Consider the following 9,863-nt stretch of genomic DNA (forward strand, 5'->3'; position numbering starts at 1 on the left):
GCGAGGACCCAAGTGCGGACCCTGGACACCCAACAGGACGCCCCGCCCCGCCCCGCCTGCGCATCCATTTAGAGCTCCTCCCGCGGCGCCGGGGATTCTGGGACTTGTAGTCCGTCCCGTCGCCCCAGGGCCTCCGCGACCCCGGCCTCGGACTACATTGCCCAGGGAGCCTCCCGGTCTATATAAGGCTCTGGGGAGCCGCTTCAAAGTGCAGTAACCATGTGGCTGTGCTGCTGAGGCGCTTCCTCGGGCTCGCCGGGTGGGAGGAGAGGAGGAGGAGGAGGTGGAGGAGGAGGAGGCAGAGAGGGTGGAGAGAGAAAGCCACGCCGAGAGGAGGTGTGGGTGTTCCGCTTCCATCCTAACGGAACGAGCTCCCGCTTCGCAGCATGGGATTACCCGGCGGCTGCTGACCCCGCTCCTCACCCTGCGCCCCGAAACCGCCGTGGCTCCCCGGGCAGCAAGGTAGCGGCTGGGGCCGGGCCGAGGGCGCGGGGAGTTGGACTGTCCCCAGGACAGCACAAGTTTTTGCGCCGCTCTCTGGGAGTTCTTGGTGGATTTGCAAGCACTTGCAGGCATCTGTGGGTTCTTTTACTGCGGGCCTTTTTTTCTGGGGGCGGGGGGGGAGTGGGTTCATTTGCGGTTAAAAACATTTTGACGCCAGTGACTCGCTTTGAGGGCGACCCGGTCTGGGCTGGAATGGCATTCCCCTGAGTTGGAAACTGTTGCAGCAGCTGCAGGAAATAGGTTGTTTTTTTGGGGGGGCGGGTGGTGGTTGTGGGGGTGTCATATGTGAGTCCGCTCAAGGAAACCATCTTTCTCAAAACGTAACCCTCGCTCGAGCCGCACAGTTGGGAGAGTCGTGCTTGTGTGTGTGTGTGTGTGTGTGTGTGTGTGTGTATGTGTATGGCGGGGGGGTTATAAAACGGGGAGCCAGGAGGGATGAAGTGTGGACGGAGCCGGTGGGGATGCGGGTTTCTGACCCTCGGCCTCCCCACGGGGAAACGAGAGCCGCCAAACACTTCCCTTAGTCCCAGCCCCGCGCGGGCCAACTTGGTGGTGCCCAGCCTGGCTTGTGGGTCGCACACTGGAAGTGAGTACCCAGGTTCCCCGGACTCTTCGCCCACGTGATCCCACACACCTGCCTGTCAACTGGGGGGCAGGGGGTGTCTCTCCAGGAAGGAGGTTAAAGAAGGTGGAAGGTGGGGATTTGGAGCGTTTCCCTTAGGGACCCAGCGTTGTGGTCTCACACGCCCTCTTCCTTCTCAATCCCCAGGAGCTGACTGCTGCGCGCAGGACTCGCACCCCTGGCGGGACACGTTCTGGCAGCGGAGTGCCTGACGGGGGTCAGGTGAGTGTGGAAGCCGGCGAAAGCTGCGGGCAATAATGAGTTCTCGGCCGCAGCTGCAGCCTGTTTTACTCCTCTCTAAGGGGCCGTGGAGATGGGGAGGGGAAAGAAAAGCCAACTCCATGGGGGCTCAATCTCCAAAACGTGACCTGGCCACTGGGGAGGGCTCCCGGGAGCAGGTGAGACGCAGGGGCCAGTCTGCCCCGAGCTGTTGGCGGTGGCTCAGAATGGAAGCAGCCTGCAGGCTCAGGAGAGGAGGGCAAAGGCCATCGGGGAGGGCCATAGAAGGGGCGTCCGTCCGTCCGTTGGGGGACTGGGAATGGAACTCGCCAGGCAGCGTGCTGATGACTTAAATCCTGAGGGATGCAGTGCCCGTCGGCTGCCAAGACGTGGAAGCAAAAATGAACGGCTTCTCTCGTTCAAAAATAGTCACTTTCTTTTTTTCTTAACGTGAACGTGTGTTTCCTCAGGGTAGGTTGGACTGCAAGAAATGAAAGTGGCGGCCGCCAAATGGAAAGAGGTAGAACTTTAAAAAGGGAAGTTAGTTCTTGAAGCAGAAGGTGGGGGCATCCAGCCCTGGACGCGAACCCCCTCTCTGCAGGTCAAGGATCTGAGGGTCCCCGCTGTGAGGTGCCTTGTGGGATAGGAGCTGAGGGCCGCATTTATCAGTAAACGAGCAGCTCGCATATCCCCCTCCCCCCCAAAATGGCCAGACTGCACTTTAAGAAAGAGGTTTTTACGGGTCCCATTGCTGCAGATCCAGCCATCACAAGTTTTTCCTTCTGAAATGGTCAGGAGCGGGGTGAACAACAGGGTAAGGGGCGGGTGCTGGGACTTCGTAACTTCTTGAACATTCTAAATATTTAGCTGTTCCCTGGGCTACAATCTTGGGGCTTTTCTAATTAGAAAAGAAAAGCCAGACACTTCATTATGGTCGTCCAGGGCTCTTGTTTCCTGCTGATAAGATCCTCGGGATGCGGGTGGCTTGGAGCATTCGGATGTGTGAGGGCCAGTTCCTTCGGGGAGCTCCAGGGACTGGCCACTGTGTGGGCACGCCAGCGGCCGGGCCTGGTTCAGCGCGCCTCCGCCGAGTGTGCTGCAGACCCGCGAAACCGGCCCAGGTCTTCTCCAGCTGGCTGCTACCTTAATGCTGACACATGAAGTACATGTAAGCCTGGTCCAGGACCGGCTGCCCCAGAAACCCCGGGGGGTCAGGTACAGGTGAAGGAACTGAGGTGCAGAGAGTGGAGTCACGTGCTCACACAGGTGGGAGCCAGGTATAACCATAACCAGGTTGGGGCTGTCCTGTGCCCACACGTGCACCTCAGTCGGGGGCGGGGAGGGAGAAACTCGGAAACTTGATAAACGTATTGCTGTTGCTGAAATAAGTCTTGCTTATGTCCCACCCAGGGGGAGTGAGCACTGTGTCCCCTGATGGAGGAAGGAGATGGCGTGGCCCCAGGTGTGGGGAGGGCAGAGGGTGGGTGTTGGAGGAGGGGTGTGTTTGGAAAGCTGAGTGCTGAAAGCCTGGATGAGAGGAAAAAAACCAGACCATGAGGAACGTTGTCTGAGTCCAGCCTCAGGGGCATCTCCTGCCTGAGCTCCACCTTGATCGTCTCCATCCAGGCCTCTGAGCTGGTGAAAGGAGTCGGGCATGTCCCCATCTGAATAGGAAACCTTTTTTTGTTTAAATATATATTTTTTATTGATTTCAGACGGGAGGTAGAGAGACAGATAGAAACATCAATGATGAGAGAGATGTGCACACCCCACGCTGGGGATCGAGCCCGCAACCCGGGCATGTGCCCGGACCAGGAATCGAACCGTGACCTCCTGGCTCATAGGTTGACACTCAGCCACGGAGCCACGCCAGCCGGGACAAAACCTTTTCATATTCCTTGCAGTCTGCTTGGTGGCCGGTTGGGCTGAACCCTTTTTTCTTCCTTTCTTCTGTGCGTGTGTGGAAAGCACCGCCTGCTCCGTGAATAATTCACATCAGAACAGAATCCCCGATCAGGACTGGCTGTCGGGCAGGGAGAGTGCGTCACGCTCTGAATGAACTGCTCCTGGCCTCGCTCAGAGCCCCGGGGACGTTGCTGGAGCCGACAGGGTGCTCCCCGGTTCAGCAAAGTGGTCCCTCTGCAGGGACCTGGCGTCTCCTCTGTCGGGACTGGGGCTGGGTTTGGCTGCTGAGAGAAGTAGGTGAACTCGAGGCACATCTGTTGCCTTTTCCTCAAAATATTCTCAATGGAGGGAGACCAGGGAATGAAAGCGAGACAGAGAGGAAAGAAACTTCTAATCCAGTGACTTAACCCAGTACATAACCAGCCGACTTCCAGAGAAAAAAGTGAAATGGCTTTTTTGATCATTTATAATGATCTCATAGAAGCGGTCTGGTTTCCTTACGAGCAGCTCTTCAAAAGCAAACCGATGTGGCCCTGGCCGGTTTGGCTCAGTAGTTAGAGTGTCAGCCCTCTGACCAAAGGGTCTTAGGTTCGATACCAGTCTAGGGCACGTATCTCAGTTGCAGGCTCGACCCCCAGCCCCAGTTGGCCGAGGGTGCATGCAGGAGGCAACCAACCAATGTGTCTCTCTCACATCAATGTTTCTCTCTCTCTCTGTCTCTCCCCTCCCTCCCTTCCACTCTCTCTACAAAAAAAAAAAAAAAAAAAAAAAATCAATTTGAAAAACATCCTCGGGTGAGGATTAACAACAACAAAAAAGCAAACCAATGTGAAACAACAAACACCTAATAAGAACAACAGGAAAGCAAACCACACACAGAGAATAAAAGTCGGCCTGGAGTTGGGTTTCTAGGTCAGGCTGCCCCGGGCCCCTCTCATTAAGGAGTCTGCACAAAGCCAGTGTCCCATCTTGTTTGCTGTTGGTTTGATCTTTTAACATAAAACACATGCAACGCAGGCTCTTCGGTCCCTGGAAGTGCCTGCGACGTTTTCGTTCACTTCTGCTGTGTTCAGTTGGCTCTTTCGGCGAAGTCAAGGAAGGCTTGAAGTCAGAGACGGGACAGAGGTGATTTCGCTTCTTCCTGCCAATTGTCAGAGCGTCTGTGGTTCCCAGGTTAACGCGGATGAGCTGGAAAAAAAAACACGGAGCGCTTGACCTACTGAGCTGCATCGCAGAGGCAGCCAGGGTGTCCGGGTTCTTGCCTGAGCTGGACAGAGTTGAGGCACTTGGTGTGACAAATCTATTCAAGGAAGTCTACTACCTGTTAAAGGGGTACAGTCCAGGTGTTTACTCCATTGAGCGTTTTCTCTGCGCCAGGGTGTGTCCTAAGTGCTGGGGACCCAGCCATGCGAGGCCCGCTCCCTGAACACCTGGGTGGCGGGAGGCGTCCAGCACAGATGAGCAAGCGCTATGGTGTAACAGGTATAAGTGCTGTGGAGACGAGAGGCAGAGCAAGGGGGAAGGGAAGGCACGTGCAGGCGAGGACGTGGAGCAGTTGGAACCCCGTGCACTGTTGGGGGCACGGAGAGCGATGCGGCCGCTGTGGGAAACAATGTGGGGGCCCCTCAAAACATTAAACAGCTGTAACCGGTTTGGCTCAGTGGATAGAGCGTCGGCCTGCGGACGGAAGGGTCCCAGGTTCGATTCCGGTCAAGGGCATGTACCTTGGTTGCAGGCGCATCCCCAGTGGGGAGTGTGCGGGAGGCAGCTGATCGATGTTTCTCTCTCATCGATGTTTCTAGCTCTCTATCTCTCTCCCTTCCTCTCTGTAAAAAATCAATAAAATATGTTTAAAAAACAAACAAAAAACATTAAACAGAGACCAAGGGGTCCAGCAATTCCACTCGTGGCGACTTGAGCGGATACTTATGCACTCATTGTCAGAGCAGCGGTCATGATTCACAATAGCCAAGACTCGGAAGCAGCCCAAGTGCCCACTGGCAGGTGAAGGGATAAGCAAAATGTGGCCTGTAGGTACCGCGGACTATTGGCCTGTAGGTACCATGGACTATTGGCCTGTAGGTACCGTGGACTATCGGCCTGTAGGTACCGTGGACTATTGGCCTGTAGGTACCATGGACTATTGGCCTGTAGGTACCGTGGACTATCGGCCTGTAGGTACCGTGGACTATTGGCGGCCTGTAGGCATGGACTATTGGCCTGTAGGTACCATGGACTATCGGCCTGTAGGTACCGCGGACTATTGGCCTGTAGGTACCGTGGACTATTGGCCTGTAGGTACCGTGGACTATGGGCCTGTAGGTGCCGTGGACCATCGGCCTGTAGGTACTGTGGACTATCGGCCTGTAGGTACCGTGGACCATCGGCCTGTAGGTACCGCGGACTATCGGCCTGTAGGTACCGTGGACCATTGGCCTGTAGGTACCATGGATTATCAGCCTGTAGGTACCGTGGACCATTGGCCTGTAGGTACCGTGGACCATTGGCCTGTAGGTACCGTGGAATACTATTCAGCCTTAACGAGGAAGGACATTCCCACACATGCTACAATGTGGGTGAATTGTGAGGACATTGTGCTAAGTGAAATCAGCCAGTTACAAAAGGACAAGTATTGTCTAATTTCAGTGGGGTCCCTAGAGCAGTGGAATCCATAGAGACAAAGTAAAGTAGTGGGTGCTGGTGGGGGTGCTCAGTGGGTAGAGAGTTTCACTTTGGGGAGAGGGAGACATCCTGGAGATGGGTGGTGTGACGGATGGTTGGACAACACACATGGACTCAATGCTACTGAACTGCGTGCTTGGCAGTGGTGACGAGGGTGCATTTTATGTTGTGGGTGTGTGTGCTGCCACTGAAAAACCCACCAACAGGTAACGACAATAACAGCAGCAAACACAGGGAAGGGGATAAAGGAGTCCTCAGGTGGGGATCAGGAACCAGGGAGGGGTTCTTTAAAAAAATGTATTTTAATGTTTTTATTGATTTCAGAGAGGAAGGGAGAGATAGAAACATCAATGATGAGAGAGAATCATTGATTGGCTGCCTCCTGCACGCCCCCTACTATGATTTAGCCTGAAACTCAGGCATGTGCTCTGACTGGGAATGGAACTGTGACCTCCTGGTTCATGGGTCGACACTCAACCACTGAGCCACACCAGCCAGGCAGGGAAGGGCTCTAATGTGGTGCATTGGAGCAGAGAGCTGAAGGAGTGAGCGCTTAGCCACGTAGATATCTGGGCAAAAGGATGTTCCAAAGGGCCGGAGCAGCACGTGCAAAGGCCCTGGGGTGGAGCAGATATGACCCATTGGGGGAGGTCCAGGAGGCCAGGGTGGCTGCAGCTGAGGGTGAGGCATGCAGACGGGAGAGAGAGTCGAGGTCAGAGCCTTCAGGGGTCTGCAGGTGAGCAGGGATTTACTTCCCCAGGATTTCTAAACGCCCGCAGACTTCTCAGTGTGGGCCCCAGCATCACCGCACCGTGCCACCCTCTCTAAAGGGACTGGTGAGGATGTCAAGGTCACGTGCCAGGCTGGAACCTGATGGGGGTCCCAGATTTCTAGACCGTCTGCTCAAACGCCCGACCTGCCTGACACCGTCGTTCGCTGCAGTTGGGGAGGAGTCCTCCTTGATGAACAGGCGAACCTGCAGGGGTTTGGACAACACATTCTAAGGACCGAGTGCTATTCCTGTGGGTTTATCTTCAAGGCAGCCTTCTGCGCCCTGCAGTCCGTCCAATGTCTGTCTGTCTGTCTGTCTCTCCTTACCTTGAGGAGCTACCCAAGGAGGACCCCAGCTAGCATCACCCTTCAGGGACTCGATGTTCAAGATACGTGGTTCTTTCTGCCCCTTTCACATGTACACGCGTAGAACAAACACGCGCTTTGTTACTTACTGCGTAAAACGCACATATTCAGTTGTAGGGAAACCTTAGGAAACAAAGAGCCGCAACCAAACCGGCCCCCCCCTCCCCCCAGCCCCGCGGTCCGAGAGGAGGGTCCGCCCCTCTCCCCGCGTGTACATGTCAGAGCTGTGCGTGTTTCTATTTTGCGAAAAGGGACGCCTGCCGTGCTTCCTGCGGGTCCCTGGCCTTTTGCTCTGAATCTCGACCGTCTGCGTCTTCGCTTTTCCAGAGGTGGCTCTGCCTTTGCTGGGACCTCATTTGAGGGATGACAGGCACGGGGCCAGATAAGTGTGTCATTCAGGTGCCCTCCCCGTCACAGGACCCGGCTTCCTCATCCAGTCTCTGCTGTTGTTTTTTTAAGAAAACGAAATGGAAGATAAAGCACTATCAGGTGTTAGCTATCTCCTGACAGGGATAAAGCCCAGTGACCATTCCTTTGAATATAGAATTCCTCACTTGTTCTTCAAAGTAACCTAATGCTTTAAGGTAGGTAGGGCCAGGTGTACTTTTCTGTTTGCACTTAAAAGAAAAACTTTATGCCCGGCCAGCGTGGCTCCGTCGGTTGAGCATCGTCCCAGGCACCTTGAGGGCGCAGGTTCCATTCCCAGTCAGGGCACGTGCTCGGGTGTCGGGCTTGAGCCCCCAGGAGGGGACGTGCATGAGGCAACCAATCTGGTTCTTGCTCATCAATGTTTCTCTCTCTCTCTCTCTCTCTCTCTCTCTCTCTACCTCTCCCTCTCCCTTCCTCTCTGTCTCTAAAATCTATAAAAACATTTTAAAAAAGTTTTAAAAAAACCCTTTTGCTATAGAACATTTGGAACGTCTGTAACATAGAGATCCTGGTATATATGGCGAAGGCCTCATTACTCATCGCTGCCCTCCACGGTTCGTTCATGACCGATCTCGTCTCATCTGCGTTCTCAACTCTCCTCTCGTCTTGGGTGACTTCGAAGCAAGTCCCAGACATACTAGTTCATCTGTATGCTAGGCGGTCTCTGTAGTATTGGGATTCTTTTCTAAAAACACAATCACAATGCCATGACCCACCTCAAGAACACGCAAAACTGCAGTTGGAACGAAGTTGAGTCTATCTTTTCACTTCCTTGATCTATATATTTAAAAATACATATAATGTATAATACATATTTCACAGTGTGAATTAGGATTCAAATAAGGTCAATACATTACAAATGATTGCTGCCTTTAAAAAATATACATATTTTTATTGATTTCAGAGAGGAAAGGTGAGAGAGAGAGAGAGACATCAATGATGAGAGAGAATCATGGATCTACTGCCTCCTGCACACCCCCTACTGGGGATGGAGCTGGGCATGTGCCCTGACTGGGAATCGAACCGTGACTTTCTGGGTCATAGGTGACGTCATGCTCCAGCACTGAGCCACACTGGCCGGGCACAACCTCTACATTTTAAATGAAAGCTTTTCCAAGAGGCAATCAACACATCCTTTAAACAGGAATCCTGAGCCACATGCTCTACTCTTCCACTTGGTCTCCGTCTTAGCTAAGGCGCCGAGTGCTCCCAGGTCGGCAGGAAGTCGCCCTTGTTCTCCATCCAGGGTTTTCACACTGCGTGGCACCCTGGAGGAGGTGGTGGCATTGGTTACGTGGCCCTTGGTCAGTGGAATTTTTTAAAAATGAAGTAGAGTAGAATACAAAACATCCAAGGATATTGCTTGGCTACTTAAAAAAGAACTGTGTCCATTGCAACAAACGTGCTCATTCATTCTCTCTGTGTCTAGCGCGCGCACACACACACACAGACACATACACACACAGACACACACATAAACACACACACAGGCACATACAGACACGTATACACACGCACACACGCATGCACAGAGCACTGGGTTGTAAGTTTCTGACTGTGGGTTGCAGTCCCAAGTGTAAGAAACAGCGTCCTACATCTCTGTGACTCCTGTGGTCACCAGACCAGCATCTTGGGCTCCCGCTGCGTCAGAGCCTGCGTGTTTAGGAAGGTCCCGGGGGACTCCTGCACCTGTGGGAGTATGAGAAGACCTGCGGGCAGGTGCTCGCCCTGGGCCTTTTCACCGCTCTCTTGTTTCTATGGTTACCTTGTGTTTTTGTGGCGGGCTCTCACCTGTGAAAACTGACCTTTGTACTTCCCCTGGCATCGCTCTCAGATTCAGTCACCCACCTGGGGGTGGGGGTGGGGGTTCTGGCAGGACTCTCTGTGACTTGCTCACGTGTGGGGACCTTTTCATTGGCTGTTCAGATTGAGGTAGAAGGGGGCCAAAAGCTCCCTGTGAAAACTCCGTGGGTTGCGAAGTCACAGCGATAAACCTGCTGCTGGACACTTGGAGGAAGTCATGTTTGCGAATGTTTAATGACCCGTCGAGTCAGCAGAACCTGCGGACCGTGACGTTCCTCATCAGAAAGTGGCGAGCGTGAGAAAAAATACCCCTCGTCTCCAAGTTTCTTGGCGATTATTTGCATTTCAGGAGGCGCTCTATCTGGGAAGCGATTTTGTTTTGCAAAAACAGCTCAGAAGCATCCCGGGCACATGTTTCTGAGCAGAAAAAGCTGATACAACACGTAGACTTCGGACGTTCCTCTCTGGGCCTTGGTGGGCGCGCGCACCGCGTTCCGCCTCCCTGCCTTTCCCGTCCTGTCTGCCTGCTGGGCTCTTCCCCACCCCACTCTGCCCTCCTTGC

General features: G+C 53.9%; 1 protein-coding gene across 1 annotated transcript in view; it reads left to right on the top strand.

Annotated features, from left to right (window-relative positions):
• The first annotated feature begins 223 nt into the window (after window positions 1–223).
• The window catches only part of ITPR1 (inositol 1,4,5-trisphosphate receptor, type 1), a 173,427-nt gene continuing 163,787 nt past the window's right edge, over window positions 224–9,863 (top strand). Inside the window, exons 1-2 of the mRNA XM_005881921.2 lie at window positions 224–462; window positions 1,274–1,348. The gene's annotated coding sequence lies outside the window, so the exon portion shown is untranslated. The remainder of the gene's footprint in view (window positions 463–1,273; window positions 1,349–9,863) is intronic.

This window comes from Myotis brandtii, unplaced genomic scaffold (genome assembly GCF_000412655.1).
Source record: "Myotis brandtii unplaced genomic scaffold, ASM41265v1 scaffold693, whole genome shotgun sequence".
NCBI classification, from domain to species: Eukaryota; Metazoa; Chordata; class Mammalia; order Chiroptera; family Vespertilionidae; genus Myotis; species Myotis brandtii.